Genomic DNA, 15,626 nt, shown 5'->3' with positions numbered 1-15,626 from the left:
TTATTAGAAATACCATTCATTCTACAGCAGTGACATTTTCCCAGGCAAACGTTTATTATAACCGTGGCCCCCTAATGTTCAGGGGTCGGGCAGGTGGCAAGGATGACCACAGGGAGTCATCTAAGCAAACAGAAAGCAGGATTCAGAGAATTGCTTAATCACACTTAGGTTTACTAGTCTATAAAACACACTGCCCTTTTACTAGAAAGAACTGAATATAAAGCAAATTTACAAACTTGAAAAAACTATGGCAACCACTGGTTTAAGGTTTCGTCATTTCGAATCTAGTTGTCAAGAAAAATCAGGAACAGAACATACTTCTGTGACATAGGAACACATTGAAAGCATTTATGAAGAATTATATTTTCTCTTTTTTTTTGAAGGAATTATATTTTCTTAAGCATTACAGGCTGCAGAAGCTCAACAATGGCATGACGAGCTAGGCTTGCATTGCGAACTACTTAAGTAGCATCAGATTTTCAGAACTGTGAAATTTTCTTCCAAATGTACCTCTCTGGTTCTAGAAAAAATATTCTGAAATTAATATAATGCATTAAGAGTTTACAAAGTTCTTGGACCTAATTTTACCATATAGCTAAAAAGTAAGGGAAGAACATGAAAGCTGGCATGGGGATTTCTGGGCTCCTACCTGGTTCTGATGCACCCACCTGCCTCCCTGATAGTCTTTTATTTTCTCTTTGTAAATATATGATAATTCTCTTGGTTTTTTAATTTAATATTAGAGCTATTTAAAGATAGAATAATTTTAAATAAATTAGTCACAATTGCCCATGCATAATATTCCAGAAGTATTGTTATTTTTCATTTTTTCTTTGGTATAAGAACAGTCAATCAAAACCAAATTCCTGGGGTGCCTGGGTGACTCAGTCGGTTAAGCGTCTGCCTTTGGCTGGGGTTATGATCCCAGGTTCCTGGAATCAAACCCCACGTCGGTCTCCCTGCTGAGCAGGGAGCCTGCTTCTCCGTCTCCCTCTGCTGCTCCCCTTGCTTGTGCCCTCTCTCTGACTCTCTCTCTCAAATAAATAAATAAAAATCTTAAAAAAAAAAAAAACAACCCCAAACCCAAATTCTTGTCCAATTGAGAACAGACTGATACAGCTTATACTTAGGATCCACTACCCTTCCTAGAACGGCTACTATGAGCTGTAGTTTACCTTTAATTCCTCACTGATTAAAAAAAAAAATCGAAACAACAAAAAACTAGACTCCTTAGAACGGTCAATGCTATTCTTTAAAATCTATTATTTGGGGCGCCTGGGTGGCTCAGTCGTTTAGCATCTGCCTTCGGCTCAGGTCATGATCCCAGGGTCCTGGGATCGAGCCCCGCATCAGGCTCCCTGCTCAGCGGGAAGCCTGCTTCTCCCTCTCCCACTCCCCCTGCTTGTGTTCCCTCTCTCACTGTCTCTTTCTCTGTGAAATAAATAAATAAAATCTTAAAAAAAAAAAAAGTCACGTTCTCCATCAGCTAAAACCTTATATGTATTACAGTGCACTGGAGCTTAAACTGAGGGAATGCCACACATCAATGTTTGTATCCTAAAGGCACATGCACAGTCTTCTAACGAGGTAAGCACTAAGAACTGGTAGTGTATTCCCCAAATGCTTTCTCAGGATGCATAAAGCCATTCTGTTTAAAGCAAAACAAGACTAAACACAGTAAATAAGTTTGGGAAACATTGGGTAAAGCAAAATTTTAATGTTTCAACAATTCATCATTGTGGGATTTCCCAGAGCCTCTAATTTTCTAACATGCCCGTATTTTATTATCACTGAACTGGACCATCACTTAGAAATCACAGTTTTCTACTCTGGTATCATTACTACTGTTTCAGGCAGATACTATCATGTTTGTCAGTGAAGTTTGATCTATACATATGGGCCCTCATACTTACCCTTTGTTCATTTTTTTCTCCTACCTACCTTAACTACAACATAGAAATAGGCAGAATTCTAAATATTTCTGTAACTGATCTCATTACCATTTCTTCTCTTGCACATAGCCCCATTATCCACTTTTAGGCTGAACATCCATCACAAACACTGTCCCCCTCTAATTCATTTTTTCATGCCATGATTAGAATTAACCTTCAAATAGCCATGATGTATTCTTGTTCTCCAGGTGATAATTATATAAACATTCAATCTACTGTTGAGAGCAGTACTCTAAGTAAGAATCACCTTTAGATGGCAGAAGAGAAAGCTAGAAGGGTCTGGACCCCTGTCGGCACTGTAGAGCTGCTATACCTGAACTGGGGACCTGCAGACTTCTTCCACGTGGCATAAAAATAAGTAGGATAGGATTTATTCAGTTTTAAGTTGTTATTACTAGCAGCCAAATGCAATCCTTAACTCATACACTTGTTCACAGGGACACTTCTGCCAACATTTGAATAAACAGTCAACAGTCTAAGAACAAGAGAGCACCCAATGCTAGCTGCCTCTTTGTTTATAACTCTCTAACTTGTGTTTTGAAATTTCCTACTTAAAATGTCTATGCTAATGACTTGATAATTGTGTATGACTTCTCAATGAAGTGTGAAGTGCTCGCAAAGCAAATTTACAAATGTCAAGTATAATTTGAGAATTATTGTCTTTTTTCTCTAAGATGCAATTTTGTATGGTGATGTTTTTATAAGCTAAAAGCATAACCAAACATATGGAGGAACTAATGACAGCCCTTCTGGAAAGGTTATGAGATAGAAAATGTTCAGTTGCAAAAACTCAATGACCTGTACCCAAGTCTCTTTCAATATGGCAGCCAGAGAGAGAGCAGGTAGACAGTATAGGAGAATGACTTCTTCATTTCCTCTTAGGAACTCTTTTCTGAATATAAGCCTCACTTTTAAATTCAATAAACCAAGAAGACAGGAGCAGGTGAAAAGGAAAAAAATGGAGGATCTGACCTTATTTTAAAAAATGCCTTCTGTGGGAGAAAAACCAATTATCATTATCAGCCAATGAATGTTTTCCATTTTAAGCCCAGCTCAACCTCAACAGATGCCAAATACATTTGCCACAAGAAAACTGAGAAGATATTCAAGATGCTACCATGAATATATTTTCAAGGATTCAAGTCAACTAATGAAACCTCAAGAATTTGTTTTTCAAATATCTAGAAAGGCAGTCAAAATACTATAACTAAAATTTTAATTAACACTTATAATGATTAGTGATATCAGTTGTGGATCAATCTGTAATGTTGACTTTATACGTTGTATACACTTTTAACATACGGGAGAGAGCATTTATTAAAAAAAGAGGTTCACTTCTTAAATCTGTATTATAAGAAAATCAGAGCACACTTTAACAATTTTAAAATATTATTGAAGTACACCATTTTTGATAGGAAAAAATCTGGAAGAAATAATAACTAAGCCATAATGAAATAATAGTCAAAACTCCTTCCCCAACATAGGAATCTCCTCTACAATGATCCTAATGAATGGTTACCCAAACTAGGGCATGATGATGGAAATCTCACTATCACAAAAGGTAAGCCTTTTGATTATTGGGAAGCACTATTTACAAAGTCTCCTGCTGTTCTGAGCTAAAGCCTGTACTCACTGTTTCCAATCCTGCAATGTGAAAATAACTGAGCTTCCCCTCCCTCACTCATCTCACAGACCTTCTAAGAGTTGAAGATGGTTTTGATATCAATACCCAAGCCAACCCTTCTCATCCCAATTCCTTATATCATCTATATATGTCAAAGTTTCTAGGTTCTTCTACTTCCTGGCTAAACTCTAGGCTGAGAACAACTGGATATGAAATAGGATGAAATTAAACTGCTATACAATCAAGTATGGCTCTTTATCTCCTTGGATTACAGCTATGATTTATTTGATACCAAATCCCTGGTCAACAAGGTAACCCCAATTACCACATTATACTTGGGAGAAAACAGAATCAGCTTTATAATAATGTTTTACTACTCCATTTGCAGAAATGCACTGCAATAAAAAGTTAGGACAGCTAGTACATTCTCCATACAATTCTTGAAAAATGCTTTGAATATTGATGTTGTTTTTCTATAGCAATACTTATAAGGGATGTCATTATTGATATGGTCTGATGTACATTAACAATTTCATCAAAGATATAAGCCTGTGACCCAAAATTAAAAAAAAATTGTTTTATAATCACTTTTTAATAATTATATTACCTGGTACCATAATCCACAACCACCCAATCTTTTGCAGTTCCTGTGATAGCATCATGATGTTGAAACAGTCCCAAATTTCTTCTGGCTTCTGTCAGTGCCATGTAATGGGATGATGAAAGAAATTTACTTATCTTGTATTTCTGAGCTTGTTTCAGGGCGAAATAGTAAAGAATTTCAGCAGCCCTAATTGTATAAAACAGTCATTAATTCTTATTTCAAAACAAACATTTACTATTTAAAATATGTGGTACTGATACAATTTTTAAATGCATTTTTTAAAAAATCCACATTTCAGCACAATTGATAAAAAAGATATTGATAATAAACATTCCTATAAAACCATCTAGGTATCCATCTAATATATCTAGATTATCAATCATCAGAGAACATCATGTCTAAATTGATATAAAGGACGCTTGTTCTAGATGGTCCTGGAAAGAAGCCAGTACCCACTGGCAGCGAGATAGGTGTACTTATGTATAACATAGTGGAAAAAAAAAAAAAAGCTCGAAACAGCAGTAAAAAGTGGATAATGGTTGCTGCCCTTTCTTCTCTCCAAGATCAGCCCAGACACATACCAGGAACTTCATCACCAGAAAGCCATTCACTCTCACATACATACATTAAAGGAGAGACGGTGCAGAAATGGTCACATGAGTGGGAGACTAACAGTGAAGGAGAGGCAGAAAGCGATGGCCTGACAGCTCAGTGACAACAGCTAGTCTCTGTGCTGAATGAGAACATTCGACAACTAGAGGGAAAGTAACAATATAAACTGAAAGGTGATAAAACATATGCTGTCGCTTCTCGTTTATTTTAAAGAAAAAACACTTGGGCTTACGAGTAGTTTTTGAGCAAGAATATGGGGACTTATCATTTTCATGCTTTATTTTTTTCATCAGAGGATATGGTTCAAGACAGGTTTCGAAAAAGTTCTTTAAAAAAGAGATATGGCTTGGGGTGCCTGGGTGGCTCAGTCGTTAAGCGTCTGCCCTCAGCTGAGGTCATGGTCCCAGGATCCTGGGATCGAGCCCCGCATGGGGCTCCCTGCTCCGCGGGGAGTCTGCTTCTCCCTCTCCCACTCCCCCTGCTGCGTTCCCTCTCTCTCTGTGTCTCTCTCTGTCAAATAAATAAATAAAATCTTTAAAAATAAATAAATAAAATCTTAAAAAAAAAAAGAGAGATGGCTTGATGAAGTAAAAAGTTTAAGAAGGTTCTTTATGCCAAACATATTAAGAAGGATGGAGAGAAAACCAAGGCAGCTTGAAAATGTATCACAATATAAGGAAAAGGACAAATTTAAAGTACTCAAAAAAAAAAAAGAATTGTTTTAAATTTTGAAATAATTAGAAGATACTAAATAATCTCTGCCTTTAAATTCTAATCTTTCTAAAATTCATGGCAGGAGAAACACTAAGTTTGAATTAAAGAAATTGTGTATATATGTCCATCTATACCCATAGCACATATTCCTGGCTTTGCAAAGAGTACCTATACATATAGATATCCCAAAATGTAAAAAGGGGGTTTAAAAAATATTTTCTTCTTTATACTCCTCTATCCTATCCAAATGTTTTACAAATGAGCATCAAGATGAAATATCTATAATCAGACAATAAACTTATTTTCAAGTAAGTTGATTACATTTTGAAATTTGTCATTATTATATGGTTTTTTGTCATTTTATTTTAAAGCAGAATTTTCAAAATATATTATTACTCACACTAAGTACTTCACCTTAAATATGTTCAATAAATTAAAATTGAATCAATATTTGTAACTCTTTGTCACTAAAAAATAGTTGACACTTTTAAAAAAGTGCAGTAGTCCAAAAGAATCTCTACATTACTTAGTACGTTCTCTGTTTTTATCATAGGTAGTTTAGAGTAACAGAGAATTAATATTCTATTGGGCAAGAATGCATCAATCTCTCTAATATAGAAATACTATTTTATTACAAATACAGGAATACGTATCCATCTGGCACATTTGTGAATATCCCAAAAAAAAGGCAAAGGTCAGGCTTTTGAAATAATGCTGACAGCATGAAACAGTAAAAATAAAAAAAAACACACTACTATACCAAAGTACAACTCTGGGAGAAATTCACGATCTTTATAAAAGGGCTTTCCAAAATGTACTATTTCTACCAGTACGGAGAAGAAGGTAGATATAACATGACTTTTTATTTTTAATACTGAGATTCATCATGAAAATTAATCATCATGAATTCATGATCTGAACTAAGCTGAAAGTGAACTCATCCTGAAAATGAATTAAGCTCCCACGCTACACACACATAGAGAGAGCCCCAGGAGCCCCCAGGGTGGTTCATCCTTACCAAAAAGCAACAGGACCCACAAAGATAGCTACTAGCCACGTGTGATTATTTATTTACATTTAAATCAACTCAAATTAAAGGAAATTAAGAGTTCACTTCCTCAGCCACACTGGTCACATTTCAAGTGCTCAACAGTTACATGTGGCAAGTGGCCATACTAAACAGTGCAGAAAACAGAAACAGAAGATTTCTACCACTGCAGAAAGTTCTGTTGGACAGTGACTGAAAGTTCTACTGGACAACGCTGGTTAGAGCGTTTTTGTTTTCTCCTGACTTTTCTGCTTTCTCCCTGTCACTATGCTTTTTCAGCCAATCACTCTGCCGCCATCAGTTCTCATCTCTTTCAAGTTTTGCTCTTCTAAGCAGAGAATCACACCTATAGAAATATGTTTCAATAAATGAGAACTGAGGTGGAGCCTCTGAAGTTCTCCCACATATAAAATACATTAGTTTTAGATTGTGTACTTTGAGGCCCACATTTTAGCCACAGAGAGGCCCTGTTTGTTCCTTGTGACCCTTGCTTGTTTCCAGCAATTTAGTCTGTCTGGCTACTGACCTGCAGACACACATAACAATGCCACTGGATATTATCACGGTGTGCAAACAATACCAGTAATTAATTAGAAACATATAAAACATAAGATACAGGAGAAAGTCTAATCAGATAAACTGCTTTTTTCAGAACAAAAGCCCATATAATAATCTGATTATGCACTGGAGACATAGCTCTGATTGCATTAAAATTTCACAATTACATTAAACACATCCCAATACTGCATACATGTTGTATATTATGCAAAACTCTATGCTATGCTATGTGCTATGATCACATAAAAAAGGTGAATAATTAATGTAGCTTTCTAAACGTAAATTTTGTACCTTAGATGGGATTCCAATATCCTATCCATTCGTTTGTAGAAGGGTCTGGATGTAAAATAGCCGCTCCAGTAATGATCGTCTCGGTCAGCATAAGTGAAAAAATCTCCACTTAGAACAGGGAACATGGATTGGCTATTCTTTCTAATGGTTACATCTTCTTTATCCAGTGCATCAAAATAATCTGATAAAGTCCCAAACTGTATCTAATAAAAAAAAAGTGACACTTATTCATCTCTACCTTAAAATTACTTCTAGCACTAAAAGGAAAAGTTAACAGTAAATATTTAAGATGCGCTTTCCAGTTAAGATGAAATTCTAGCTCAGATTTTACAAAACTCAAAAGCAGGGGGAAAAATATACAGTAGCTCTTTCACTTGCATCAGGTCCCAAAGTAAACTAAAATAAAACTTACACCCCTAAGGGGTTAGAAGAACTACTGAGATATACAAATCTGTGGATCTGAAAACACCTTACCAATCTCCAGAATTTCAAAGTGTGCAAGGGTCAGGGAATAGAATAATTCAGAGATGAATAAAAGATGGGAGGAAGCAGCAAAAATAAAATATTTACATACAGTTTGGTTAACCATTAAGTATTTTCATATGTCATATGCACATACACTCCCCTGGCCTCCCCATCCCCCTTGCTTGAGCTCTCATAAGGGAGACTTTAAGAACAGCAGGTCATTAAAAAAATGGACTTGCTCTACCAGCAGGTAACATTGAATAGAAGTAAAACACAAAGAGTGACAAGAACTGCAAGGTTGACTGCTCAAATGAAAAGGTCTTTTGACTAATGATTTAAATTACCAGAACATAAATCCATTTTTATGAGCCCAAACTATTCCATAAATCAAAGGAAAAAAGAAGTATTATACCACACCATGTAAACAGATATTAAAAGGCAGTGTTTTTAGAGATAAACAGAGAATTTAACAGGGAATGTATTTCTTTGAATATTAAGATGCTATTTTTGTTGTTTCCTACCACACACAGATACACACACACACACACACACACACAGATACTAAAAGCTACTTTGATTCAATGTGGCAGAAAAATAATTAAGAGCAGTTAAAAACAGGGGTGCCTGGGTGGCTCAGTCATTAAGCATCTGCCTTTGGCTCAGGTCATGGTCCCAGGGTCCTGGGATCAAGCCCCACATCGGGCTCCCTGCTCTGCAGGAAGCCTGCTTCTCCCTCTCCCACTCCCCCTTCTTGTGTTCTCTCTCTAGCTGTGTCTCTGTCAAATAAATAAAATCTTAAGAAAAAAAAAAAGAGTAGTTAAAAACAGTGAGTAGCACTCTAGAAGAGTGGTTAAGAACAGCACAGAACCTGGATCCAGATAGCATTGGTTTGAATTCCATCTCTACCATTTACCTAACAATGTGGTTTTGAGCATATTTATATATTGTCTCTGTGTCTGTGTTACAGCTAAGAGGGATCTAAGTAAAATGCTTAGAAACACAACTGGGAAATAATGGTCTAAGTTTTAGCTATCATTTTTCTATTGCAAAGGCAAAATTTCAGCTGGAAACATGATGATATTAGTAAGACAAATAGAAGTTATCATGTACCTGTGACACAATAAATTTTATAACAGCAAAATAGATAATTATTTCTAAATCCTTATGTTTACATCACAGAAAAGCAATTTTCAATAATATTACCTAGTCTTATCTTGGCTTCACCAAATACAATGTATCTTGGGAAAGTTATTATATTTGTGCCTCAGTTTCCTCATCTCTAATGGGGATAATTATAGTACCTACCAGAAAATGTTCAGAGAATTAAATAAGTTAACTAAAGTGAAGCACTTTAAAAAGTTAATAGCAGGGGTGCCTGGATGGCCCAGTTGGTTAAGCACCTGACTCTTGGTTCCAGCTCAGGTCATGATCTCGGGGTCATAAGATCGAGCCCCACATTGGGCTCTGTGCTGGGCATGGAGCCTGCTTAAGATTCTCTCTCTCCCTTTCCCCATCCCCACGCCCCCGCACCCCCAAAGTGCATGCTCTCTCTCTAAAAGAAAACATTAATAGCAAATAGTAAGTACTCAAAAATTAAGTGTTATTTATTACTCACTTAACACATTCTAAGAAGCAGAATATAAGTGTGTGTGTATAACCATGAGGGTCACAAATGCAAAGAAATACAGCATTAACTTCAGGCCCAATAGTACAGACAAGCTCAGGGAAGTATACTGATAAAAGTAAAAAATATTCAACAATCTAAATTTCTGACTCACTTTCTCATCTATATAAAAAGGGATTTCTATGAGATAACAAAAATTCCCTTCAGTTTCAGATTTTAGGGAACTGTGGCATGCTACAGAGTTAATATTCACAACAAAGTATACCCTTTTAGAATATTGTAACTAATTTTTGGTATTAGCCAAGATGAAAGTATTTCCTTCTTGGCAATTGCCCCAGGCAAAGTTCATTTAAGTAGCCTGGTGAGCATTCTCACAAATTTAATTCAATCTCAAAGGACTGATATATAATCCTGTATCTATCCTAGAGTAGTTTCAAAAGAAATTATTTAAGAGTGAATTTTTCTATAGTCTCTTGGTAGCTCAAAGTACGTATTCCAAATAACCAAAAAAAAAGGTAGATGTTTTTTACTTCAAAAGGCAACAAATTATATCTTTAACATAACCTTAATCTTAAACATAATCAAACTCCTCTATCAGAGCAACATATGAGAAAAATACATAAATTGTTAAATAAGTGATGACCAATGGGAAACTGACTGGCTTGGTTGGTACAATGTCAATTTTTTAGCCATCTAAATTCAATTGCTTACTTGGGTTTTTCCTTTCATTAAAAGAAAATAATAAACTGAAGCTTCTGGCTTGGACAAAATAACTTCAAACATCCTACAGAGAACAGATACTAGATAAACCACAGAGAGAAAAAAAGCTTTTGTTTGAAGGTATCTAAGGACAATCAAAGCAGCCGACACTTGAGTGACAAAAATTCCAGAAAGAAAGGAAATGCATGAAGGTTACTGGGTACAAGGTTAGAATGCAAAAGTCAAGTGTATTTTTATACATGGAATATACCACATTCATGGATGGCCTAATATTTGTAAAGAAGTTAACGGTACTCACATTGATCTATAGGTTCAATGCAATGCCAATCAAAATTCCAACTTTTTTTGGTAGAAATTTAAAAATTGATCTTAAACCTATACAGAACTATAAAGAAAACCAATGCAATCTTGAGAAAGAAAACAAAATTAGAAGACTTATGCTATCAGAAATTAAGATCCATTCTAAAACTATAGTAATTAAGACAGTCCGAGACTAAATAGACAAAATTGAATAGAGTCTATACAAGAGCCACACAAATAGTTTCACTCAAAATTAATGAAAAAGATGATGCTGCAGTAAAGTGGGCACACTGGTCTTTTCAATAAATGGTGGTAGATACCCATATGGGCAAAAATGCACCTTGATCCCTGTCTTCATACAATTCACAAAAAAATCAATTCCAAACAGATTACAGACCTAAATATTGAAGGTAAAAAAATAAAGCTTCTGGAGGACAGCTTCATAGGAAGCGTATTTTCATAATTATGGGGTATAAACAAAAATTTCTTAAGCAGAACATGACATGGAAAGGAAAATACTGTTATATTAGATTTAATTAAAACAAAGAATTTCTGTTTATCAAAAGACAGCATTAAGAAAGAAATTAAAAAACAGGCTCACATAGTGGGAGACAATATTTGCATAACTTTTATCTGAAGGAAGACTCAAACCAAAATATATAAAAGAGTTATAAATGGTACAAAATAAACAGACAACCCAATTTAAGGAAAAGTCATCAAAAGATTTAAATAGTCACTTCACAAAAGAGGATACCTAAATGGCAATAAACTTATGAAAAGAGGTTTAATTCATTAACTACCAGGGAAATATAAAATAAAACCATCATATCGATCATAAAAAAATAAAAATGAAAAAAAAATCCTAACAAAAAATCTGAGTAAGGAAGTACAGCAACTGAAATTGTCATACAATGCAACGACTAGTGCATCTATTTTGGGATACCATTTGGCAATATCTACTGAAGTTGAACATGTGCATACCCAGTGACCAAAAATTTCTATCCCATTTTATACCCACATAAATTCACATACATGTATATAAAAACATGCACAAAATATTCAAAATGGCTTTATTTGTAATACACAAAAACTGGAAACAACCCAAATGTCCATCAATAATACAATGGACAAATCGTGATGTATTTATCAAATGGATATTAAAGATAATATACAGTATTAAAATTGAATATACTGTGGGGCGCCTGGATGGCTCAGTTGGTTAAGAAATCCAACTCTTGATTTTGGTTCAGGTCATGATCTCAGGGTCATGAGAATGAGCTTCACATTGGGCTCCGCACTCAGTACAGAGTCTGCTTGAGAGTCTCTCTCTCCCCTCCCCCTGCCCCCCCCCCCGCTCATTCAAATCATTGCCAAATCTTACAAAAGTAACCTTATTTTCCCTTCTATCATCATGGTTAGTGTTTTTTCTTTTGAAATGATACAAGAAGGAAATCTTAAGTATGTGACCCTGAGACCATGACCTGAACCAAAATCAAGAGTTGGATGCTTTTTAAAGTGACTTTACAAATTGCCCTACTGGGCAAAGAAGGAAATAGGTAAAATACAAAAATCAGTACTTTAATTCTTTAGAATGAGTGGTAGATCCTTTTATGGATCTCAAAACCATTCACTAGGAAGATGTACTTAGGGATAAAATACCCATCTGCATATGCCATCCCCTAAGTAAATGTTTGTGTATCAGCTTCATCTTTGAGGAGATTATAGAGATGATTTAAACATAGACCTAAAGTTCATAATTTGGTAGAAATTCAGTTGTAAGTATCTTGAATACACCTGGCATTTTATTTAAGTTTATTTAACTATTTAATATTATTTACATTTACTTAATAAACTTGAATTCTCCCTACATAAAATGTGACCTATCATCAGCTTTCTAATTTCCTAAACAGTAACATCTCTTCCTTTCTGTAGTATTTCCACAAATATTCTACTGTCTCATAGGTTAGTATGTGAATATAATAAACACATTGGGTAATTTTCTCATATAGGGTCTAATATAGGACTCTTGTTTGAATCCTGACTCATGAAACATATGCTTAAAAAAAATACCTGTATGTGATCAGGAAAATCTGAATCTATCTGGATATATGATAATATTGAATTATTGTTAATTTTTTAGATATAATAGTGGCATTATGATTGTATTTTTAAACAGAGTCCTTATCATTTAGATACATAATGAAATGGTTACAGATGAAACTACATGACTACTATTTCCTCCAAAATAATCCCTGGGAGAGGGTGAGAGAGGACAGTGAGGCACAGCTGAAGTGAGAGTGACCTCGAGTTGATCAATGTGGTAGCTGAGCTATGGATATGGGGAGGCAGGGGTCAGGGGAAGGGTACTTAAGTTGTTCTCAAAACTTTAGGGTACATTCAAAATTTTCCAAAAGGGAAACAAAAAAAGAGAGAAAGAACTACAGGTAAATGATTAATTTTGGAAGTCTTCTCAACTAAGAAAGATGCTAGTGTATTCTCTGGACACAAGACATTAATTTGCAAAATTCATGACACGTTCATCTGCATTGCCCGTCACATTACTAAAATCACAAGGATGCAGCCGTCAGAAACAAACTTTTGATGCTGGTAGAAAAACAGGACATCACTGAAAACTGAAGATCACAACTTAGTAGGTGCATATTTACAACTACATAAAAGTAAAGTCTCTTTAATGCTGTAGGAATGGGGGGAAAGGGACAACTTCAGAAATGCAACTATAGTACTAGATAATTTTCCTCTTTAAGAACTACACTCTTACATACAAACTACATATTCTAGGAAATATTGGGATGTGGGACAAAGAAACTAAGGCTGTTGTGTTTTAGCCTCATTTAATAATGAAGGCTCAACTTCAAATACAGTATCATAATTAAATATTTTCAAATTACCTTAACATTATACTCAGGATGAGAATTCATATAATCAAAAAGCAGCTGATAATTCTTATACTGATGATCCCATTCTATGCGTTCACAGTAGCGAAAATCATCTCCTAGTGGGGCCAGGACAACTGTAGTATGGAAGAGCTTTGACTTCTTTCGGTACTGATCTAGAAGCATCTCAGCCCTACAAAAGAAAAAGGAAAATAAGAACAGTACTAAGAAAAGGACAATGGGGCAACTCATTAAAAAGTGTATTATGTTAAAAGAAATTGTTGTATATTTTACCTGTATTCTAGGTTAGTATGATTTATAAGGCAGATTTTTTAAAACTACTATACTAATTTTCATTATCCACTTAAAATATTCATAAATTTTGGGGTGCCTGGGTGGCGCAGTTGGTTGAGCATCCAGGCTTTTGGTTTTGGCTCAGTCATGGTCTCTAAGTCATGAAATCAAGCCCCGCATTAGGTCCTGTGCTCAGCGCAGAGTCTGCTTGGGATTCTTTCTCACTCTCCTTCTGCCCCTCCCCTCTGCTCTTTCTCTCTAAAATGGATAAATAAATCTTCTAAAAAATATATTCATAAATTCTTACCAGAGAGAAAAACCCACAGGTTTCCAATGGATTATCCTTAGAGAAATAAAGTCACATACCAACTTTGACATAAAATTACTGGGAACATCAATGGCCTCCTGAAGCCCGGCCATAGACACTGGATCCCAGATTGCCTGTATTTTAAGATAATTTAGTCCAAGAAGACAATAAGGATTTCTTATCTATATAAACTTTGAAGTTGGCTTTGACTCAAGATGCCTTTCTCTAATTTGATCTAAACTTGCCTGATTACACATAAAAAAATTAATAGTTTGAATGAAACCAATTATAGAACCTGATTTCCTCTTCAAACGGAAGAAAAACAACTCACTTAACACCTGCCATCAATAAACTGGATATCTGTCAGTGTCCTTCTCAGGGCTGATCAACAGATAAAGTTTTGGAGATCAAATAGCTTTTTTGATTTCTACCTTCCTCAGATCTAACCCATGAGTCCAAAGGTCAGCTAAATACTAAATGTGCTGATGTGTTTTTATATTTCATATTATTCTAGTATTCTGCAGAAAACCTTTGGGGTTGAACTGCTGAATGCTGAACCGGGGTACCATTTGAGGAAGTCTAGGAATACAAAGTATTTAAGAGGAATGGCTTATAAAAATGAAATTAAATAAGCGGATGAAGAACTCAGAGTAGTTCTCTATGTTTGTAATGCCAAGCTTAAGAAATCAGTGATAAATGACTAATGTGCTTTTTACCCAGTATTCCAATTTTCATTTCTAGGGTTATCGAGAAGTTCCAATTCACAATATAAAAACTTACGAAAGAAACTCAAAGACCATCAATAATGGAACGAAGTATTTTATAAAATTAAAAACATTTAACTAAATTTAGAAATTCACATGATCTTTTTATACTGATAGTCTCTGAAACTGCTTTGCAAATATTAAATTATTAGCAAAATTCAATAACTTGGTGAGTAAAATATAACCATAATGTTCTTACATAACATAGTTTTCTGAGATTAGCGTTCAGTAGAGTACTTAATTTTTACTAATAATTTACTAATATTCCACACTTAACCAAAAATAACCTTGGATTATTAGTTATAATTAAAAAAATACATGTCTAATGAGACTAATCAAATAGAAAGAAAAATAAGAGAAAAAAACCAAACATATAAATCAGATATGAGAAAGATACACTATGACTGAGCATCCAATCAGATTCCCCTAGGCAACCAGCATAGAAAAGGATAAGTGATCATTTAAATGAATGCCAAGGTTTACTACTAGATATACCATATCTTGTGTGTATATGCATATGACACATAAGAGGAAAGAATCACAAACATTAAGTGTGAGTCTTCCATTCAGCATCTGTCCTAACTCCCAAGCTCCTGCTCAGAAGGTGTCAACACGGAATTCAAGAGACCAATCTATACTACCTGGTAGAGAGTGGATATTCACTAAATACATTGTACACTAATGCCAAATGAAATGACCGATATCACACTTGAAGATGTGCAGCAGCAATCTGCTCTTCACTCCTACCAGGTTAGAAATGTCAACTTAACTAGAACCATTTGAGGGAGTCACTGTATGGATGGGGCATGGGGGGAGGGGGAGCATTGAGCAGCCGGGGGAGGGGGCCCTCGGGCG

The 15,626-nt window shown here is 35.2% G+C and overlaps 1 long non-coding RNA gene across 1 annotated transcript in view; it reads right to left on the bottom strand.

The window, feature by feature from the left end:
• The window catches only part of LOC135362145 (uncharacterized), a 53,792-nt gene extending 39,861 nt beyond the window's left edge, over positions 1-13,931 (bottom strand). Inside the window, exons 1-3 of the long non-coding RNA XR_010406647.1 lie at positions 13,422-13,931; positions 7,404-7,606; positions 4,184-4,366 (exon numbers count right to left, since the gene is read on the bottom strand). This is a non-coding gene — a long non-coding RNA (uncharacterized LOC135362145). The remainder of the gene's footprint in view (positions 1-4,183; positions 4,367-7,403; positions 7,607-13,421) is intronic.
• Positions 13,932-15,626: the final 1,695 nt, after the last annotated feature.

Source organism: Mirounga angustirostris, unplaced genomic scaffold, assembly GCF_029215605.1.
Source record: "Mirounga angustirostris isolate CCGP_5_RB_7025 unplaced genomic scaffold, mMirAng1.0.hap1 SCAF_12, whole genome shotgun sequence".
Classification (NCBI taxonomy): domain Eukaryota; kingdom Metazoa; phylum Chordata; class Mammalia; order Carnivora; family Phocidae; genus Mirounga; species Mirounga angustirostris.
The sequence above is the reverse complement of the archived record's forward strand: the minus strand, read 5'-3'. Positions and strand labels throughout refer to the sequence as shown.